This window comes from Lissotriton vulgaris, chromosome 2_1, assembly GCF_964263255.1.
Source record: "Lissotriton vulgaris chromosome 2_1, aLisVul1.2, whole genome shotgun sequence".
NCBI lineage: Eukaryota > Metazoa > Chordata > Amphibia > Caudata > Salamandridae > Lissotriton > Lissotriton vulgaris.
In genome coordinates this window covers 292843433-292866928 of record NC_141687.1, presented here as the reverse complement: position 1 = coordinate 292866928, position 23496 = coordinate 292843433, and the positions used below count along the sequence as shown (strand labels likewise).

The 23496-nt window shown below is 48.5% G+C and overlaps 1 protein-coding gene across 6 annotated transcripts in view; it reads right to left on the bottom strand.

The window, feature by feature from the left end:
- The window catches only part of TRIM37 (tripartite motif containing 37), a 1151903-nt gene that overhangs the window by 42119 nt on the left and 1086288 nt on the right, over nt 1-23496 (bottom strand). The window lies entirely within an intron of this gene.

Sequence of the window (23496 nt, the reverse complement as noted above, 5' to 3'; positions counted from 1 at the left end):
CGCATAACCCCCGTGTGATTCTTAAAGAGTCCCAGCACTCCCTGTTAAGCCCAGAGAAGCCTGTGTACACTAATGGTGAAATCGTCATAAACTGTAAGAGTAATCTTTCCAACCTGAAATGTATTTGCAAATGTAGTGTTCCTGAAGTATTTAATTAGTGGCAGCGATACCAGAATGAATCTGTAGATGTTCTTGAACTGAACCAGTATTTATTCTGCTACACAGACAGTGATATTTATGCTATTTATTCCCGATATTTATTCTATTTATTGACAATATTTATTCCTGATATTTATTCTATTTATTGATGAACTGTACTCCTAAGCTTATTTATTGAATCTATTCCAAAATCGAAACCCAGCAAATTGTGACCCAAAAGAAATGTAATTGTGCTTTCCTAATTGATCCCCATTCACAACAGAGAATTTTTACATAAAGGAATCGTATTTTTCTACAACAGTGGTGTGGTGTCCTTTTTGGTGGTTGTTCAAGGAGATATTATTGGGTCGAAGCCGGCTTAACACGATAGCCTTCACTTGCCTTTACACTTGAGCCAAGCTACCCCCTTTGTGCTGGGCTTGCCCATCGCAGGTCCAACACCCGGTAACAGCCTTTCAGGGTCTGACAGCAAGCGAGTGCTGCTGCAGACAACAGAAACTATTCTTCCCTACTGCTGTTGAGCTGTGCTCGAGTAGGGGTAGGTAAAAGAATAGGTTTCGTGTCACCTCGCAGACAGGACTCAGTTTATTGGGCTGGGGTGTGGGCGCTTGCAAGTGCCACCAGACTGCTTTGAAGGGCACATTTGGTGCCCACCTCATATACTCTAGTTGGAGTCAGTTCTGGGAGCCCTTGGCCCTTGCGCGAAACTGGACAAAGGAGTATCCTCCCTCAGCCTAGCCCCTCCACTGGGAGGGACTCCTGAGTTGTCCTAACCCTTTTCTTAGGGTATAAAAGGGCTTACCTGTGGGTGTACTCGCCTGGAACCGGGACTGCATCAAGGAAGATTCTTGTTGCTCCTGGTCTAGCTGTTTTGCAAGTGTTCTTCATTGTCTGTGCATGTGCTTCTTCCAGAATCTTCAACAGACCTGTGGGTATCAACGCCAACTGAAGTAATTTCCCTTGGATTGAAGGAATCACTCCCCTGCATCTACAGGCACCGCAACGAAGCTCACACGTCTGCTGATCCTTATCTCACAGACTTTGAAAGGCTCAACAACACAAGTGGTGGTTCGGCAACGCTCTCGTGGCCTGACCTATCCTTTCTGCAATTTTGAGGCCAGTATCCCTCGTCGGATCCCCTGGGACTGAACCCCTTTGCATCGTATCGAAGTGCCGTTGCCAAGGCTTGTTGGCTGTGCAGTCCAGAGATCTTCGGGCTACAAGAAGCTCCAGCATCTCTTCCTGCCAAAATCAGCATACTCGCCACATCCTCTGCACTGTGGGCCTTTATCTTCAGTGAGCTGCTCGAGGTTCTATCGGGACTCCTGTACCTTTGGCCTGTGGGGCCTCTCGAGGGTCTTCTCCTGCTTTCGTGAGATCCTCTACTTGCTTGGAGCCTGCTCCGATCTCCTGCACATGGTGAGTCCCTTGGGCCTTGCTGGTCTTGACTTTGCTCTTTCTTTGCTTTCCATGCCTGTTGCAGTTGCCAATGCTTGTAAGGTGATCCCGCCAGACACCGACCCCCTGGTTAAGACTTCTGATGAGGACAGATCCTGGTTCTCCACCTGTCACCTAGTCCTCAGGGCTTAAGCGACATGGTCACCATCATCCCTCCTGCATCCTTTGACATCAGTGGGCATTGCATTTCGGTGCCTCCTGTGCATAAACAACAGGGGTATACCCAAATGACCCTCTAATACCTGGGTATGGGACATACTATTATACAAACAAAATTGTTATCAAAGGAAACAATACTAAATACTTTAATGAGTAGAGTACATTTAATTACCCTCTCAGCTCTTCTGAGTCTCCTGGTTCAAGTCCTGACTTAGTTGGCAGTTCGCCTTCCACTTTCTTAGTATATGGTTTGGTCTACCCCTGGAGACCACTGTGTATTGTGCTTCCTTACCTATTTGCAATTGAAGTATTGTGTGTATTTGTGTTTATATCTCCGGGTATGAAATATGCCAATGTGTTAGTGAGTGTTGTGTAATAAATGGAACTATTTTTATATACACACACTGTGGTTATTTTTCATTTAACCTACCCTACATGATTAGCTCTGGTAAAACAAGCTGCTTAATTTCTAAGGTTGTCTAAGACCAATAAAAATACCATATGGGTTGCCTGGATTAGTGCAAGGTGCTCCACTTAAATAAGTGTGCACTATGTACTAAGCCAGCCTCCTACAATGTTAATACCCATACAAAGTCTATAAGAAAAGACGTAATGGAGAGAAATAAATATCAGATAATGCGTTACACAAGGTAAATAAATTGTTCAGCTGATAGAAACAGCCAGACGCAAATTCCTTACTTTAGAATCACATGCCAATGAAATACTGTCCCCGGGAGACGGTCTGTGTACTGTAACCATGAAGAACAAGTTACCTACCTTCGGTAACGCATTATCTTAGAGAGACTATCTAGCTGCAGATTCCTAACCTTTGAATTTCCCAGGCGCCAGACTGGATCCGAAAACTTTTGCTGAACAATGCCCCTTGCCCGTGGCGTCGGGCAGCTCCATTCGGCTCCGTGTGAAGTCGTCGATAGCGTCAGTTATGATGTCGTGTAGCCTATATAGGGGCCATCCAGGCAAGCGAACATCTCTACTTTTTGTTTTTTCCACCCTGGAAGTGCAGAGCCATGAAATAACTGACATAGGTGTGTGCAAAACTAGGCCCATGAATACCATATTAGTCAGCAAAGCGGGGAGGCATGGTTGGGGCTGTAAGGCATCTAGAGCTAGATACAGTCTCTACCAGATAATGTGTTACCGAAGGTAAGTAACTTGTATGATAGAGACTTCTAGCTGCAGATTCCTTACCTTTGATTTAGATACCCAAGCCATACTATTCCAGCAGTGGGGTGCAGACCAATATCCTATACTAGGAAGACCTGCAGGACTGAACACTCAAAATGCCCATCTCTGCGGACCTGACCGTCTCGGCAGTAGTGTATTGCAAAGGTGTGCAAAGATGCCCACGTTGCCACCCCGAGCCAAGGCCATAGTTGCAGCATTTCCCCTGGTGGAATGGGTCCGTAATCCCTCAGGGGGCTGTTTCTTTGCCAGGTCTTGATGCAGAGTGCGACTCAGTGAGAAATGGCCCTTTTCTACACTGCCCTTCCCTTTTTCGTTCCTACGTATCCCACAAAGAGTTGGTTATCCACCCAGAACTCTTTTGTGCAGTCAACAACAGCCGCTGTCTACTTCTGAAACCGGGACTCTTTCTATAGCTTGCTTGGCCAAGAGAGCTGTAACTTACTCTTGGAGCAACCTTAAATGATCCTCCATCAGCCGTTCCTGTTTTGGCAGAATGAGAGGAGGAAACAAAAGGAAAGGCAGAGAATAGCTCTCTGGTGCTTGATGGCTGTGGCTGCCGGGGGCAGAGTGGCCGACGTATTCTGGCCTCCATTCTTGGATCGGAATGCACAGCGTCCACGATCCCGCACGGCTTGGGTAGTCTATGCAGGACGGTGGCTGGGATAGGGCTGACGCAGCTGGAAACCCCGTCTGTTGCCACTAAAGAGGTGAAAGGAAGACTGGCCATGAGGAGTGGAGGAGAGGCCCAAGGATCTGGCCGTAGCTCAAGAGTCCTTGAACCCGACCATGGCCGACTCTGCCTTCTCCCCAAAAATACAGGATCCAACAAAAGGCATGTCCATCAGATTGGCTTGGACATCGCCCCAGAAGCCAGTTGTCCTAAGTCAGGCGTAGGCGCATCAAGGTCACTGTTGTTGAAATTGATCTGCCCAGAAAATATGTCTTATCTAGGACACACCGTATGTTAAATTTTGCTGCAACTATCCCATTCTTGACTGCCTGGGAAAGCCCAGCCCCAGTCTTCTCCGGGACTTGTGGCAGCACTTGCGCAACCATCTTCCACAGGGAATGGGAGAAACGGCCCAATAGGCATGCGGTATTGACCAACCAAAATGCCAGGCTGGTGAATGAAAACAACTTCTTTCCAAATGAGCTCAGCCTCTTGGATTTCCTATCCGAAGGGGCAGAAGGGAACGTGCCCTGGGACTTAGAGGCCTTCACCACCAAGCTTTCTGGGGTGGGGTTTTGGCTGAGTAACCCTGGATCGCGTGTTGCCGGGCGATGGCAATGTGCAATCGTCTTATTCACAGGAGCCCCTGTGCTAGGCTTGGACCACGTGCCTAGAATGACATCTGTACGTGCCTCATTAAAGGGCAAAAGGGGTTCAGAAGTGGAACACCCTGGTCGAAGCACCTCCGTCAGGAGATTATTTCTGACCTGCACTTCTTCTCCAAGGACCTCAACTGCCCTCTTTGCCACCACAACATAGGATGCCCCTGTGAGAAGTTGGCCTGAGATATAATGTCCACTATTCTAGTGAGCACTTTGTATCAGTCCAAACAACCCTTATTGATGATTGGTTGTAAGTCAACCGTAGACCAGCTATCCTAGTAGCCTGGACAAGAGCAGTCTTTAGGCTAAACTCTAGAGGGCGTGTTAAGCCAGCTGTTATACCATCACATATACCCCTTGAACACCAAGTGAAAGGACACCACACAAGTTGTTATGAAAATAAAAGTATATCTATTTAGGACACAACAACCCTGGACTCTTTATGAGGACAGGGTGCTAAGCACAATACAAAACTCTTATGAAAATACTCAAAGTCGCACAATTTACACAAGTGCCCGAGGTGCACGAAAAACCATATACTCTAAAAGTGGAATGTGAAATTACTAGCAGGTAAGTACTACTCTAATAGGCTTTAGGATCGCTAGGACTGGACTACTGAACCTTCAGATTACTAGCAGGAGGCCTAGGGAGATCGGGTGCAGAGTGTGCACTCTCACGCAGGATGCGGGACAAAGTCTATGGATGCTAGATTTCGTAAAGTTAGTGTTATCGGACGAATCCGACTAGGTAGTGCTGAAACGAAAAAGGATCTGGACCTTTAGATAGTTAAGCTATGCTGGAGCACCGAAATGCTCAGGTTACCTAGCCCAGGGGCTGCGGCTGCATAGGTCTGAAAAGACGTCGGGAATCCTCATTGCAGTCTATGTAGCCTGAAAGAAGAAGTTGCTGGCAGGCGACCAGTGAAGAGATTCGGAGGGATCCAAGCCTGGATCGATGATGGAGGCTACCTGTAAGCAGAGGGGACCAAGTTCTGAATCACTAGCCAGTGATTAGATGGGCACCAGGATGGCACCGGATGGAGTCACCTCGACCAGGTGAGTGGGCGACGCTGGGCTCTGCAGTCTCACGGACCAGGAGGCGTTGTCGGCGACCAGGATGGAGGTGCGAGCTGTCCCACGAAGGTATCTGCTGTCGACGTCGCTGGACCCAGGATTGGGGCAATAAGTCTTGGCAAATGCAAGCCCACGCGGTGGACTTAAAATGGCGTCTGGAGTGGACCAGGAGGGTCCGGGGTGCTCCTCTGTTGGAGGGGAGCAAGGGCCAGTCTGGAGCAACCAGACCAGCGATGTTGTCGTCGTGGTGCGTCGTCAAGAGGGCCACAAGCCAGCAGGCAAGTAGCCGGACAACGCGGTGAGCAGCAAAGAGCAGAAGGGCCCCACGCAGATCTGGTGGATGCTGGGGGGCTGGACTTCGGTGCTGGAGCTGCTCAGGGTTAGGGCTTCTCGAACCCCAAAGCACTCACTCGAGGATCCTTCGGCGGTCGTGCTGGATAAGCGTCGTGCAGTTCTGAAGATGGTCGGTCCCTCGAGGTCTCGTCACACCCACGGATCTCAGCTGGGCTGATGATGTAGGTAGAGGTCAGAGGTGCCAGGGAAGCCCGCTCTCGTTGTGCTGGTCGGTCGGATTCCGGAGGAAGGACGTGCAGCAAACCGCAGTGTTCTTAGGTGGTGCCCGCAGATGCAGGGTGACTACTCCTTAGTCACAAGGGAGAAATCTTAGGAAGAAGTCTTGAGTTCCTTTCGTAGAAAGTAGTTTCAGGATTCAAAGATGATCTAATTTGGAAGGGGGCCCGCTCCTATCTTTATACTAGGAAAAGGGGCTGGCACGCGACTAGGTCCTGCCCATGGGTGGGACCAGGAAGGGGGGTGGTTACACCCCTCTCCCATGCCGGACTTTCCCCAGCTCAGGGGCTGGTGTGCCCCTGGAACTGGTTCTAGCTGGCCTATGCATAGTGAGCACCGGGGTGCCACTTGCAGTCACCTTCCTCTAAAGCCCTGCCTACCCAGGATACACAAAACCCTGTCTGGGATGGTGCTAGCACCGCCCCCGACAGGAAACCCTTTGTCCAAGCCTCCCTCGCTGGAAGGACTCCCAGCAGCAGGAGGTCAGACTTGTGTCTGTGGTGGCAGCATTCATTTTGTGATGCTGAGGCTTGAGTTAACTTTAACTGGGGTTCACAGTTACATACATGTCGTGTCCCTCTAGAAGGGTGGAATGCTAACCCCGTCGCCAGAAGTGGCGAGGGGTTAGTATTCCAATTCGTATGACACCTTACTAGACATGTTTTGATAAAGCGATACCAGAGTTGGCATATAACCGCGAGGATTATAATGCACTTAAGAGTATATGGTACGCGTTATCATGGAACAGCTATTAGGACTTGGTTCCGCAAGCTGCAAACGGGCTCAGCTCATGCCAGAGCACCATCTCACATAATTACTAGCACTCTGCCTTCAGGATTGTCAAGGCCTGCCATAGGAGTGACTGATAGGAATCTATGTGTCCATTTTAGGGTTAGATATAGGTATACTATATCTAAAGCAAAGGGTGATTACACCTCCTTGCCCCAGCTGTCGTGCAGCCAGTTGTGTCAGATTTAGATGGCCAGCCAGGGGTGGCATAACACATGCTGCAGCCCCTGGTAGGCCCTGGGTACACCTATGCCCTGAGTTACAGGGTCTGATAAGGTGGCCCAGTACCAATTGGTAAATGCACCTAAGGTACACGTGTCAATTTATTGAGAGAACAGCTAGGCTGTGGGTCTGATTAGCAGGCCCACAGCCAGGGAAGTCATAAACAAGTGAAGCAAAAAGCAAAAATCTGGGGTGATCATAGGATTGCAGACCCTACTCTCCTACAGCCCCTCCTCCCTATGCACTGTTGATAAAGAAAGTATGCCATTATCTGGGGAAGGGTTCAGTCCACTGCCCTCACCAAGTTCCCCATACCAGTCAAATTCTCCACAGAGTCATCCTGGTGTTCCAGAGGGTCCATGGACCCCTCTCATTCCTCTTCTGAGCTTAATACATCTATAAAGTGCTAGGTGACAGCATAGAAGCTCTAGGTTCAATTGGCGCCGGAATCGGCGTCGACTGACATCGTTCCGACTGTGTCCTCGAGGATGAGGAAGGCACCGACTTCGGGTTCAACCAGAGTCGACCCAGATCCTTGAGGCCCCACGGGCGTTGTGGCCGGAGCCAACTGTATTGAACCCGATGGGCCCCTTCTGACCTGAGGGATCACCAGTAGGGTCGTTCCGCTCAAATACGCAGCGCACAGCCTCGAAAAAGTATTTTATTTGAGCAGCAGTTGCTCAGCTCCCAGAAAAGGGGGGAGCGGGGGCTCGGGGTCAACTCAGGCTCTAGCTCTGCAAAACAGTGCCGAAAAGCGTTGGTGCTCCTTACCTCTCTCATGGACGGACAACAGGCGAGGTAAAGATGAAGTTCCCTTGGACGTCTTCTTATGCCTCTGCCCAGAGTGTCCTGAGGACCTCGAGTCAGAAGAAGAGGACTTTGGGCTCCAGGAGCGGCTCACAATCTTCTTCACTACGATCGGGACCAGGACCTCTGCGAAATCGCGTTTGAAAGTGTCGACTGCAAGGCCGTGAGGAGCTTCATTGCCTGCTCCTCAAGGCCTTCAGGGCCATGGCCCAGAAGTCCGAGCATAACTGAGTCGTGGTCGCGCTTAAAACACCAGAGACAGACGAGGTGGGGATGGGTGACCGACATCATGGGGTGGCAGGCGCCGCACAGCTTGAAACCAGTCTTCCTCTAAAACATCCTCAAAATTAGACAAATAAAAAAAAATCTGCCAAAAAGCGACTGAGGGGTAGCTCTTCCCAGATCGGCGTGGAGAGAAAACTAACGTCTGCGCGCCTGGTTGGCGCCTTATAGGCACAGTGAAGTGGTATCTGACGCGGAGTACATCATGCGGGGCCAATTGGAGCCACCCTCGCCGCGTGCAAAGGGGTGTTGCTCACCAAAAGTAGCCTGGGAAATTCAAAGGTAAGGAATCTGCAGCTAGAAGTCTCTATCAGATAAGTCTCTATCAGATAAGTCTCTTACTAAGATTAACCAGGTCCAGAACAAGAAAATAGAGTGGACATTTCTAATAATGTAGGTGAGCATAAAATACCTAACCATATGAGGGGTCAAAGGTATGTAAAGTTTTAAGACTTTTAAACCATGGGAACAAATCTACCCATGTCAGCAAGACCAAACAGCTATCGCTCTCACTCACAGCAAGTGTGGACAGAACCACAGTAACAAGAATTAAAGACAATAAAATCATGGAAAAGGTACTGCTCAAGACAATAAGACTTTATCCACAACCATCTGTTTATATACTCTATTCCGAACCGCAAGTTCTGGGTTCACAGGTTTGAACAGCTGGACATGCCCCTGAACAACACCTAGAAACCACAGAAGGTCAGGACCACTCTGTAAACTAAACAGAGAAAATCCATCCTCCATGGAGAGAAAACAAATATTCATATCAAAAAAGTCAAAGGCAACATGAGCCCCTGTTGACATAGAAGAAGTCCTTCCATAGAACAAGCAATTTCAATGCAATAGGTCTTGCATTTGTATGAGTTGAGTTATTGACTTCGTAAATGAGGTATTTTACCTATGCGTGTTTTGTTTGGTATAGATGTATGTGTCTAGGTTGTTCTGGCTTACTCACTTAGATATGTAATTGATGGTGGAACAGCAGTCTAAATGAATTTGGCATGGGATGGGGAGGAGGGGCTTTGTGTTTAGGTGCTGTATGTTGTTCAGTATGATCAGCATTGCGCAAGGCCATACCCAAATACAACATGCATTGTAGAATGAGTTACTTACCTTCTGTAACGATGTATCTGGTAGAGACAGTCTAGCCACAGATTACTTAACTTAAAATATCCCCAGGAGTCGGATGGATCCAGAAAACGTTTTCCCCAGCAGTACCTCTGCGCGCCGGGGGACGGCATTGTATGGCTCCATCATGACGTCGTCCACGGAAGTTACGTCAATGCAGCCACATAAGTCCCCCCCGGCCTGCTAACGTCAGTTTTCTACTATGAAAGATTTTTGCACCACAACGCAGAGCCACTACAAAAACTGTGATAGTATGGGAACAGTGTGCCATCAAGAACATTGACTGAAACAAGGTGGGGGCATCAATGCCAGTGTGGCAGTCACCAGACCCATAAAGCTCAACAATGTCAGCGTAGCTGACACCAAACCATGAAGCTCAGGGTGGAGAATGAGCAAGGGAAGCAAGGTACCATAATCCACCAGAGGACAGTAGGAGTTCACTGCTGGATAGTGACGAAACGAAATCCTAGGACCAGAAGAACAAGTTACTTACCTTCGGTAACGCTTTTTCTGGTAGATACAGTATCTGCTTGTGGATTCTTCACATTGAATATCCCCTTGCGTCAGCACCATTCGGAAATTCTTTTTGTAGCTTCGCGCCGACATGGACGACGTCACAGAGGCACGGCATCTTGCGCGACTCCGCTGACATCACAGACACCATAATAGGCCCACGCCGGCTGGATGACATCAGTTCCGCCCCTTTTTTTGTGCCTTCGAGGCACACGGACGGACCGACAACAGTAGATATATACACAGTATACGATAGTCAAGATAACACACACAGTGTAAAGACAATGCAGTAATTCAATAAGAATAACATATATACATTTAAACATTGTCATTATCCAAGGCATAGAAGAGTGGACAACGGGGGGGCGGGTGGGCATGTGAGGAATCCACAGGCAGATACTGTATCTACCAGAAAAAGCGTTACCAAAGGTAAGTAACTTGTTCTTCTGATAGATACATCTGCCAGGGGATTCCTCACCTTGTGAATAGAGTCCCACAGCAGTCCCCACTCCCGGAGGAGGGTGAGGAATCCACTGGCAGATGTATCTATCAGAAAGGGCAGTGCACAATGGCAGAATGCCATAAACATCAACAAGAAGAAGGGGAACGGAGGATAGGATCCCAGGATCCTCAAGAAACAAAGTCCCAGTGAAGGGACTTGAGCAGTATGACAGAGTTAGAACACACTATGTGAGCGGCACAACAGCAGATGCCAAAACAATTAGATGTCAGGGGCGGTAGTCACCAAGCTGAGACATACAAACTACGACTGCCAGGAGATACATAGATGTGGATTACAAGAATATACAGAGCAGACATTGTGTATCGTGAGAACCACACCACACAATGTACAAGCTCAATGAAATGTAACAGCAACAGAATGTGCGTGTCGACAGAGAAGACGGGTGCATCACCAGACAGTCAACCAGCCAACCCCACCCACAGACTCAATGACCAATGGTCACCCGCAAGCCGGACACACCAAAGCTATCTTCCATGAGGAAGAGAGAGAGGAAACTTGGGACAATCCCCAGAAACCACAGCAGGGAAACCCTGCATGCTTGCCCTCTCGTATGCCTACACAGCACAGAAATATAAGAAAAAAGTCATGAAAGTGACAATCAAGGGGAAACCTTAAGAGTTACCCTAGAGAATTGGAAGTCGCCCAAGACGTACCAACGACACTGATGTGAAATGTAGTGGGACATACAAGCCCATCCCCTAAAGGGGTAGACATCAACTGCCCCCCACCACTCCCCGGACTGGGGAAGAAAAGACCGAGCCAGTGCGATACAGGCGGTGATACTGACCACCACATTAACGTAGAAAAAGGGAGCCTGTAACACTCAGACATAGAATGTCTGAAAAAGTATATACAGGATGATCCCAGAGACCATCCAGAGACAGAATACGTCCACTGAAAGCACAGCAGGGGCCAGGAGGAGAAAACACCTGAGCTGTGTGCGGGAACAAACAGAAGAACTGGAGCCCCGGCTGGGGAAAGGCAGAGGTACACAAGTTAATATGCAGCAGAGATCCACTCTGGCGAAAGCTCCACTGCCCTTAGGCAAAACCCATAGGGTGCGCCCAAGTCTTTCCCAACAACTAGGAAAGAAGACAACACCACAGGAAGATAACGCAGTCAAGATATTGGCTTAAGGAATACTACGGGTCCCCCAGGGTAGAGCACCCATCTAGTGTGGACCCACATGTGGTGCCCGCCTAGAACACAGAAAGAAGTTAAGCCAAATCCGAGACTCGGACCTGGCTAGTTCTGGTCTAAAGTCTGAAGCACTGCTCAAAATGCCACAAAGAACCGATCCTGAGCGAACGGAACAAAGCGCCCACACTGACGCGCACTCACGCCCAGGACAGCCAACAGTGCCAGGGGCAAAATGAAGGCAGAAGATGAGCCAAATGCAAGGCAGGAGAACGTGAAACCCTCGGGGCGGGCCGGACACGGCCGAACCCAAACAATACACCGGAGAATGCTGCGTCTACAGACGCATGAGAGGGCAACGGAACAACCGTAAGCAGCAACACAGAAGCTCCAGGAGAGGGCCATGCCAGTTCGTGGTTCTCAACAGAGGAGGCATTCCACCCCCTAGCAGGAACTATGGAACAAAGGGAGAGACATACAGCCTAGCCCATAGGAAAAATTCAGAGAGGGACAGAAAAGAAATGAAGAGAACTCCATGGGAGTCAAAAAAACTACCTAGCAAGGAAGAGTAGCTATATAATAGTGAATGAATACCCACATAGGGTATGTCACATCCCTATAAAAAGCAGGGGACACCCATTGAGACAAGCTCATATGCAGGGGTCAAAAAGCACCATATAAACAGCTGGCCCAGCTGAACCAAAGGAAGGAAAAACACAGCTGAACAGCATTATGGGCCGTCTGGGAAATAATGTCTTGAACTCAGACTGAAATCATAAAAGCAGTGACAATACTTCAGGAGAGAACACAAGTCCATCAAGAGGACTAAAAACCTGGCAGTCATGGAAAACCAGATAGGAGGCACCGGACTGCCGAGTTGGCATGTCATCAAACAGATTGACCCCATCAAAGGGCAGATCCCAGAGTCGCTCCCGCACATTCTTGGGGTAACTGCCATTGCGTAGCCACGCATGTCAATGCAGAGCAACTGACCTAGCCAAAGCTCGACCCACTGAGTCAGTGGTGTCCATGGCCGACCGGACGAAAAACTGCGCCATGTGGCGGGCATCCCGAATAAGCCAGGCCAGGTCAGTACCAGGGCCCTCTGGCAAAAAGGGAAGGAGTTGCTCGACTGAGCCCCAAAGGGCAAAAGTCGCCAGAGCAAACACGCAGGTTGTGTTCAGGAGCCGAAGGCCTGAGATAGTGGACGCAAGGACATTGCGGCCACACGACTCCAACCACCTAGACTCCAGAGTGGGTGGAAGCAACGGAGGAGGAGAGGAAGGAAGCACTGCCTGGACTACAAGTCCTTGAGCCCTAGGATTGACAGACAAACAGGCAGAGTCATCTGGAGCCGCCAATGGCGATGTGCAATAGCACACCGACGGGGTCCCCCGATGAGGGCCAAGTCCCCAGAAGGACATCATGCAATGACCAACCAAAAGGCAACAAGGGCTCCACGTCCACTGTGCCCTGGTGGACAAGATCCAACAAAGGAACCGAAGGCAGGGAGACAGAGGGCGGCTGCATCTGCAAGATATCCGCAGACCGGTGAATCACCATCGCAAACGCTGCGCTAGCCTCCGTGGCCATCCGAGGTGGAGATAGCAAGTCATCCGTTGGGGACGGCTGCAGGCGAATCTGTCCACCCAAAGACAGAGGCACTGCAGAATGAGGAGCCGGCCAGTGGCCCTTGGGCCCCTTCTCCGTGGAGCAGTGAAAAAACCCTAGGAGTGGAGATCCCACTGGGGTCACGTCCTCTACAGCTGTACAGAAGAACAGCTGGGGACGAAACCGTCACTGACCGATATCGAGACGGCTTTGGATCAACGTTGACGACCCCCGAAGAGGACTCATCCACTCGGCGTCGGCTCGACCTCCATCAAGGAAGGAACCTGCGTGAAGAAACGGCATAGACTCGGAGTCGAGCTCCGTGTTGCATCCAGCGATGATGCAGAGAGCCCAGTAGAGATGTGCGAAGACGCTGCAGGAGGGCTAGATGCCAGAGTGCGATGCCCCTCCAGGCCGCGTCCCGATGTTGCAACAACCCCAGAACCGGAGTCAGGGCACTCCGTTGGCGCTGAGATTGAACCCGCCAGTGAACCCCCGACCTAAGCCCCTACCCCCCTGTTGGGCCCGAAGGCGCACCAGCCAGAGGGGGTGACCCAAAGATGGCCTGCAGAGCCCTGGGATGGGCCTTCATCTGGGTCAGAGTCGCCCCATCACTAGGAAATGGCGGGTAGGTGGGGGCCGACTCCGGAGGGCCCATGTCCGGTGAAGGCCGGGAGCAGTGGGCCCGACGTCCTTGCGCGAGGCAGGCAACCTCTGCGATTTCTTCAGTTGATTAGTGAAGTAGTGTGGCTCACTGGTTAGAGGCGGCAGACCCGAGAGCAGAGGACGGCCCGGGACCAGGGTTCGATTCCCGGCGCGGCAGGTTTCTGGACCAGGGTCAGCGGACTCGATAATTCTCTCGCCTCGGTGCCCACTCTGATCAGCGATCACACTCGGCAACTCTGGGCATTAGCTTGCCTCATCTTCACTAACGGCCCCACCAGACCGCCGGGGATGCCTGGTCTCACCCTGGAGATACCCATTAAGGGACCATCTCTCAGGGAAGCCAGGAAGGGTTTTGCAGCGGTCGAAGTGCCTTGGGACCCTACGGGTAAGTAGTGCGCTATATAAATGCCAATACATTTACATTTACATTTACCTGAGGCAGGTGAGTGACGTCCATGGGAACGACTCCGGGACCTGCCCAGAACAGGAAGCCCAGCGTGGGATGACCACTTTGCTAAGATCTGTACAGCTGGCACTCTAGCTCAGGTCGGTAAGGAATTACTTACTGATCAATGGCTTAGCTACCTTATGCTTTTTTATGCAAACGTAAAAGCCCAAGATCACAACGCTGGTACAAAATCCTTAACCAAGATTGCATTGTGGTGCACTGATCACCTGCAAAATGACACCCTCTTTTGCCATTGCTTTAGTGGAAAGCTCCCCGTCAAGTCCTGTGTTTGGGGAAACATTACTTTTAGAGGCGGTCGCTTTACAGGGGCTTGGAACGGTCACGCAAAAAAGCCTCATTTCACACTAATCATGCAAAAAGTATTGCAAAAATATGTCTGCTTTTCATAATTAGCAGAAAATGCCCTTTAGTCATATCTTTCAAACAAAAAAAACAGGGACTGCCTCACTAAAGTGTCTTAACGTAGAAGTCAAACATGCAGATCACGGGTTGTGGCCTGATAAAAGTGTGACCTCACAAAACACAATGTCAACGCCATGAATGTGATGATTTTAATGATTTTAATGAGCTGTTACCAGCTGGTTGCACTGTACTGCAGCAAGAACAGGATAAAGCAAGCTGCTAGAGAACAAACGTGCCAGACACAATACTGTTAAAAAAAGCTGTACAAGAGCGAGAACATTTCTTTCACCCCTTTGTACAACAAGCATTTCAACTTACTGATAGAAGTGAAATCGGACTTCAAACGTGAATGCTTGCAGCTGCTAATTGCTACGAACTCTGCATGTCCCAAGTTAGAGCCTGTTTGCAAGAAGCTGGCTTAGTATATGGTGCTCACTAATTTAAGTGTAGCACCTTGCACTGATCCAGACAACCCCTATGGTGATTTCAGTGGTCTTAGACAGCCTTAGAAAACTCTCTAAGTGGTAGCTCTGGAGAGCAGCCTTCAGGCTTAATCTAGAAGGAATGTAAAGCACCTTGTTTTACCAGGCCTTAATCTTATCTTGTATTGGTATATATTGCAAGACACTCACTAACGCATAATAATATCACCTACACGTAGATATAACACAATGCACATAAAACTTTCCAAATAAAACAGGTAAGTAGCACAAATACACAGTGGTCGCCCGGGGAGGCCAAACTATATACCAAAATAGAAGAATGCGAACCACGACTCAAGACTAGCGTGCACCCAGGAGACGTAGAAGAGCTGGTGACCCAAGGAACCACCCAAGGTGAGACTCTAGGAACCCCAGAGGTCGTGTGCAGTGTGAGAACATGACCGCACACTCAATTCAAGTCAATAGGTAAGTCGTAGTTGCAATTTTAAAGAAGGACCTTTCCTGTTGTACCCTGAAGAAGCCCCATAGAACACAGAAAGTTGGAGAGTCACCCCACCTCTGGATACCCTAGGAACCAGGGAAGTTGGGTGCATAGGTGTAAAGTTGGAAACTGCTGTCAAACCCAATGGAGGACTTCAGGAAGATACTGCTGACAAAGAAGGTGAAAGTGTCCGGTGTAACCCAAAGGTGGATTCAAGTCGAGAAGTACCTGCAAGCAGACTGTTCCCATGAGGCACAGGGTAAAGGCTGATTTGCATATGGCCATGTCTGAACTGGGGTGGTGTGGAATGCAAAAAAAACGATGGATTTAGGCCCAGATCTCTGTACTGGTGTGAATGTATGACATTGTTCTGCCTTCTTGTCCATCAATTGTTGTTTTTGCACCTGCAAGCAGAGGGGACAGAGTCTATGCCACTCAGGCGTGACTAGGAGGCACTGAAGATGAATTCCTACCGATGTCAGGAGATGCAAGTGTGTGGACCAAGCGAAGTTGAGGAAGACTAGGAGCCATTCACGAGTTGTCCCACACGGGATGTCAAGAGCTGAGGGGGTCGGTGTCCGTCGGGAGCACCAGCAAGCCTCGTCCTCAAACGCAAACAACGTGGTAGGCAAAACAGGTGCAGTGTCAGGACCAGCAAGGTCCAAGTGACTCACCACGAGCACTGGAGTTACAGTAGGCCCGAACCAGCAGGAGAGCCCCCTGCAGGCAAAGAAGTCCCTCAAGAGGACCCACAGGCCGGAGGCACAGGTGCAGCAAGAGGACTTTGACCAGCTCACCAAAGATGCAGGCCCATGGTGCAAAGGATGCGTTGAGGATGAAGATCTTGGCTGCAGGAGATGTTTGAGGCTGGGGTTTCTAGGAGCCCGAAGATCTCTGCTAAAGAGAGTCAACAATCCTTGGCAATGGTAAGGTAACGTGGTGCACATGGGTTGGGTTCCTGCAGGTTCGATTAGGGATACTAGCCTAAAACTAGGTGAGAAGACGGTGCAGGCCTCGAGGGAGCTGTAGAGTCACCACCTGTGTTGCTGAGCCTTTCGGAGTCTGTGGGAGCTCAGAATCAGCAGACCGGTTAGTTGTGTTGTGCTGCCTGTAAATGCAGCGAAGTGACTCCTTCACTTAAAGGGAGATTCCTACAGTTGTCTTGGATGTCCACAGGCCTTGGAAAGATCCTGTATGGAGCACGGGCATGGACATTGCAACAAGCTTACAGGACGATGAGACCAGGAGTAGCAAGAGTCTTCCCAGTTGCAATTCTCGGTGTCCAAGGTGAAGTCCAGAATGCCCAGACAGTCGAAGATGAAGTGATTTCGGACAGAATCTTGTCTCATGACGAATCTAGGGACTCACCCACAGGTAAGCCCTTAAGTACCCTAGGGAAGGATTGGAACAATTCAGGGGTACATCCAAGAGAAGGAGCCAGATAGTGGAGTGGATACTCCCATGCCCTTTGTCCAGTTTCACGCCAGAGCGAGCGGCAACAGCTCCCTGAAATGGAGTATGTAAGGAGGGCACCAAATGTGCCCTTCAAGCAGTCTCAGTGGCGCTGGCTAGCGTCCCACCCCACCCCAATATACTAAACCCTGTCTGGGGGAGATTCACCAAGAGCCATTGTGGGTTTCTGGAAGACTCTGCTATTTTCCCAATAAATAGAAAAGCCCTGGAGAAGATGATCATAGTGCCTCAGCTCCGATACCACTTTGCCAACATCCCTATCATTCCTCCACGCTCCTTCTTCTGCAAACTAGACTCCTTATTCAGCTTCCTCATCTGGGGCAGCGGTCGTCAAAGAGTGGCCTGAGCCAAGATGCAACTACTGACTGACCAGGGAGGACTGGGGGCCCCTTCCCTTGAGGCGTATTTCTTGGTGGCACAGCCCCAGTGGTTTTCACGCTGGACAGCGGGACACCATATGGAGGAGAGCATTTCAGAGACACCATATGGAGGAGACCATTTCGGAGACAGGACCTCTACCTATACTGCCACTCCGTTATTTACTTCTGCCAGGATCCTGACCCGAGCAGACATGCCCACTACAGGTAGCCGTGACTCGTACCTGTATGCTACGACTTCATCTCATGTCTCACTACACCCCACTACTTCCATTAGTCAGCCTAGTATGCAGACCTGGACAGGCCACTCACTCCTCGAGATGGACTCCCTGTTTGCAGCTGGTCAGCTTCTTCCATTTAACAAAATAGTGGAGGAAAGAAGCCTTTCACAAGGACAATTCCACCTCCACAGACAAATCGCTTCAAGTTGTCGCCAACTCTGGGACCTGCTCGAGGGGACCCAGCAATGCTCCCTGTATGTCACACAATACTCCACATGGGCCCAAGGCGCCACTTAATCACCTGACTCTATAAAGCCATACAAGAACTTACCGCCACGTCACTTAATCCACTACGGCGCAAGTGGGAGGAAGATCTAGAATGGATATGCACAGCAGGGAATAGGATCACGCCATTGAATACCCAAAGAAATTATCCGGAAACTTGCGGTTCAAAAACATACAATTCTCCATCCTACAACGGGCATACCTCTCACTGGCACAGCCCCAGCATTTCTACCCCAGAACTCAATTCCTATGCCATCGATGTCAGTCCCCCGCAACATTTCAACTTATTTTTTGGAACTGTCCCACCCTACAATCCTACTGGAGTACATGAAATACTACGGGAAATCACAGGGCTTATTGACATTGCCACATGGGAGGCCTGCACACTAGGGGTGTTCAAACGCAGGAACCACCTCAAGGTCCAAACACGATTTGCCTTGCTGGCTATACTGCTAGCAAAGTGAGTGATCCCTATACTTTGGCGGGCTCCGGCGGGGCCCCGCGGGTGGCTGGACGGTAGCAATAAAGGCGGTGCAGCAGAGGACGCGATCAGACACGAAGAGGTGCGGGGAGTGTACCGGCGCCACATCTCTACAGAATGAGCTACGCTTCTGCACCACTTCTGACAATACACAGCAGACGCCCAGCCACCCTCAGCACTGCTGGCCCCGTTGGGGCCCTCGGTCAGGACCCGCCAGCCGAGATCCCCAGAAAATCTTCGACACTGTAGAAACCCCCATGCACTACGCAGGCAAACAAACCCCCATAATACCCGCAGGGTCAGCAGCCTTCACAACATTCCCAATTTTGCAAAGCCTGCCGTTAAGCACCCAACAACAGAAACGAAAAAACAAACACAAACCCACACCCCCGCCACCCCCCTTCCCTCCCCTCAGTTTATAATCCCAAATTAGTAGATAGTAGACCACACCAGTAGTTCCACACAACAGACATATTTCAGGAAGGACAACCCCTTCTGAGGTGCAACAAAATACAATACAGCACCACCATATCTTATCCTACTACCTGCATACATGTTTGCTAGCCTAAGACCCAAATACAATCTCTGTATTATAGTTGGTTGAGTGACATGCATGTTAATTTTCTATATAACACTGGATGCCGAATCTGTAATCTGAAAAACTCAATAAAGCTTCACAAGACAAGCATTTGGCTAATAATGTTCTACATCCAGCAGATACATTTGGCTAATAATGTTCTATGTCGAGCAGACGTTGAGAACTTCATCTTTCACATAAATGTATGGCAAGCACCAGGGCAAAAGTTGATGCCACATCAACAATAATGTAGGCTACCACTACTTTAACCCCATGGCTGCTAAGGCAATTCCCCTCCTGTGCTGGGAATTTTATTTTTCATTGTTTTATGACGAGCTGGGCTCGTCATCAGTGTTTGAGGAGGCTACACCATGACGAGCCCAGCTCGTCATCAGTGTGGAAGGGGTTAAAAATGTCAGAAGGAAATTTGGGAAAGACACCCTATAGCCATATCCTACAAAACATAATAGGCACTTAACATGCCTATTAAGTGGGTCTTCACACTTAAGCCTCTTAATATAATACAAATCATATACCACAAGGCTCTAATGGGGTACAAAATCAAAAGTATCACAGAGAACTAATCCTACTTAGAATAGAACTCAGTCCACTTAAACGTGAGACAAATATTACATAAGCTGAGTAAACTGCTCTCATTATATATGTGTGTATATATATATATATATATGTGTGTATATATATATATATATATGTGTGTATATATATATATATATGTGTGTATATATATATATATATATATATATATATATATATATATATATTCCAAATTACCGCTCCGGCGTTTGTAATCACCAACGGAGAAAGACACGGACTCCAAAATCAGCATACACTGCTGGCTGCAGTGACTTTATTAAATTATAACTGGTGCGAGATGTCGGGCAGGATGACGCGTTTCAGCTAGCGTGTAGCCTTGCTCACATAACCTCGCTTCTCAAACAACTGTGTTTAAATACATTGATTAATTGTGCTCAGGTGATAAGTTGAACTACACAAATGAAAAAAAAGTGAAAACATACCACGATGTAAACTACAAGTCTGTTTTCCAAACAAGTACTACCAGCACAAATGCATTTATATATACTACATGATATCATGTTAGACGTATACATTATGACAATAAATGTTGAAATATTACCAGTCCTAATACAATTTGTGATAATTTGGAAAACGACAGGTGTTGTCAAATGGGTGGCGTCAATTTTTTTTTTTTTTTAACTGTACCAATCCAATTAGTCTAAAAGTTGTATGTTATCTACAACCACAGTTCTGCAGTGCTATATATATATATATATATATATATATATATATATATATATAAACTCCCATTTAAAAATACAACCACATACAAAAAAATCCTCCTCATAAAGTATTTTCTATCCCATAATGGTATCACTCTTGAGACTAAACTCTTTTCCAGAGTAAATCAAACTGTGAGGGCTCAGATAAACAACATAGTGCAAATTAAACACTGAAATAATGACCAGCACTTCTGCAGCTAGCAGAATAACCAAGTAAACCACTTCTCGAGGAGCAGCACTTCTGTAATCCCAACTCCCCATGATTAAAAACACCATCCTAGACGTACCAGATGAAACCTATAACTCAGTCGGGTAGATACCTCTCTACACAAGAATGAACGTCAAACTCAAGCTTATAAAAGGCGTAATAGATTGACCTACTGTGAATTTTCTTAAGGCCGAATCAGCCTGTTCACAAAATAAATGGATGCCATCAAACAGCATATCTTTGAGGCTCTCCTTCACAGCCTCTGAAAACCCAGACTGACACAGCCTTGAATGCCTACACAGAGTGACTGACTGAGCCATAGCTCTACCCACAGAATCTGTGGTGTCTATGCTACATTTGATGTTAAATGTTGCCATCTCCCGTCTATCTTGCACCACCTGCAATAACTAATTTCTGGCTTCCTCTGACAGAGAAAGTAGCATCTGTGCCACAGAGTCCCATAAAGCATGAGAAATCCTGCCCATAACACATGTAATGTTCAGAGAACGCAAACCCGAGCTTACAGAAGAAAATATTTTGATCCCACAACTTCTAACGATCTGGATTCTTTGCCTGATGGAACCAAAGGAAGGGCATTAGGGTCTGAAAGCTGTAGCAGCTTGATCCACCAACCCTTTCGTAGTGGGATGTCCCAGGAGACAAAGAGGGTACCCAGTGGCGGGTTGATGCGTATACCCACAGCCCGGTCATCCGAAGCTCCAGTCACAGGTTTAGCCGAAGCTCCTAATAGCAGGTCAAACAGAGACTCATTAAAAGGGAGCACAGGCTCCACACTAGTCTCACCTTGATGAGGAAAATTCACTAAAGGATCTGTGGACAATTCCATTGAGAGATATCGACAATCCAATAACACAGCTGCCCTCTTCAATATTTCAGCGTTCGCCAGTAGGTACCATAGAGCTGCCAAGGTTTCAGATTGCCATGTGTCACATTTTCAGAATTTTAATGTTATTAAGGGTGATATTTGAAGGAGTACGAGTGACACTTTCTCGTGAACAAAATAAAGCAATGAAGACAAGGGAAACATATAAATATCACAAATTACAACCATTTGTGCAAGGAGACACTATACTTGTTCCTCAGTGCACCTCTGCTGCCCTCTGTTGCAGGGAGTAAAATGTCTAGTAGGCATTACTGCACTATGTGAGGTGGACATCAGTGAAGTTTGAATGGGAGCCTTTTGAAGGCTGTGAAAGGTCTAGTGCTAGGAAGAGCTAATGTGCACACTCCAACTGAGTGACAAAGAGGCGGAAAGGCGTGGATTGAGATACAGTGGGACACAGATACAGTAACAGACGCATATTTACAGACAATGGGATTTAGAGAGATAGACATGAGGGCATAAAGACATGGGCAGATTGTCACTACAACCTAATGCAGACACAGGGCAGAAAGGTACAGGGAACTCACACCAAAGTGTAGGGACACGTTAATGGGGCATAAAGGTAGGGGTGCAGTGGCACTGACAATTACAAACACAATGCAGAAAGATAGAAACTGAAACATTAGAGAAACCGAAAGAGACGGAAAACGTGGTAAAATGCTTAAAAAATGAATGCGACCTTGAGGGGGTAGTGAAAAGTGACGACATGATGACAAAATCAACCTCATGACTACTGATTGCCCAGTAATTTTGTAATCATCACGTGAGGCAGCACTCCCTAGGCTAATGTTTACACAAAGTCACCAGTCAATTATGCTACATAAAGTCAAAGAAAAAATACATTGTTTACTAGCGACACAATCAAACTCTACAAAGTAAGAGAATAGCAAATCTTAAAAGCAGTCAAATGTGTTGCTTACCTGACTAGAAAACGGAGTTCCAACTGCTGTCTGATAATACTACAGCTGCCGGACATGGTTTAGGGAAGGCAGTGGTGGGTGTAATCGGCAGCCCCTCTCTTACTTACACTCCCTCTGCCATGTCTCAACCTCTCCTCGGGCTCGACTCGGTCCATGAGGCATGGTCGGCAGTACCTATCTTGTCATGGTGCTGGGCTGCACTCTCCACACGCCTCCCGCTGGCGCGCAACACGCCTCCACTAAACACCGCTTCCTGAATCCGGTCGGACCTCACTTCCTTCCAGGACCAGTCAGGAGGTGAGGTCACATGATATTCCCCCGCGGTGCCACAGCCACCAGTACGCTGCAACGCAATCACTGCTGTGGACTGCAGGCCAGCCCGGATGTCTCAATATTGGGCACACAGGATCAGTGCCTCAGCGGGGGTGACATCAGGCCTGGGCTGTGAGTGACTCAGTGACAGCCACGCAGCGGGACGGAATTTCATGCGGCCAGCAGTCAGGTCTATTAAGATACATTGTTGCAGGCAACACCCGGGCTGGCAAAAAGTCTACGGGGAGCAGCAGAGCTGGTGTAGGAGTCACAGGTGCGCTGGCGTGTGCGCTAGCAGCCTGGCATAGCCAGTTTCAGCACTGGAGCCTGGAACAGCAGAGTGAGACAGTGATAAAAATGTGATAGAGTCACGCATGATGCGTGATACTTGGCAGGCTCGAGGTAGTTCTAGTTTTGACCAAAGCTTCCATAAGAAAAGTGTTTTTTGTTTTGCCAATAACTTTGGTGCCGCTTGGTGAAGCTCCACCAACTTTTTACAAAATGTCCCCTTCTTGGTTCAGCTGCTGTGCGATCCGTCAAGTGGAGGCAAGGAAAAAAAGGGCGGGGGGAGGGGTCTGAGTCCCAGAACGTGTTTTCCCCATGTTAAGTCTATGGGTATTTTTCATTTTTTGAACACTACTACAGTCCAAACTGCTCAATGGAATTACACCATCTTTCACAGAAAGCTAGATGTTGGTCCAGAAAGCGTGCTTTTGTAATATGGTGGAAATCCATTCAGTAGTTTTTGAGATGATACCTAACTTAGAAAACGAAAAGAACAAGTTACTTACCTTCGGTAAACGCTTTTTCTGGTGCATACAGCATCTGCCTGTGGATTCCTCACCTTGTGAATATCCCCTGCGTCAGCAACGTTTGGAAAATTCTTTTGTAGCATGCCGGCGTGGACGACGTCATAGGAGGACGTCATAGGAGGACGACATCGCGCGCGACTCCGACTGACGTCACTGACACCTTATTAGGCC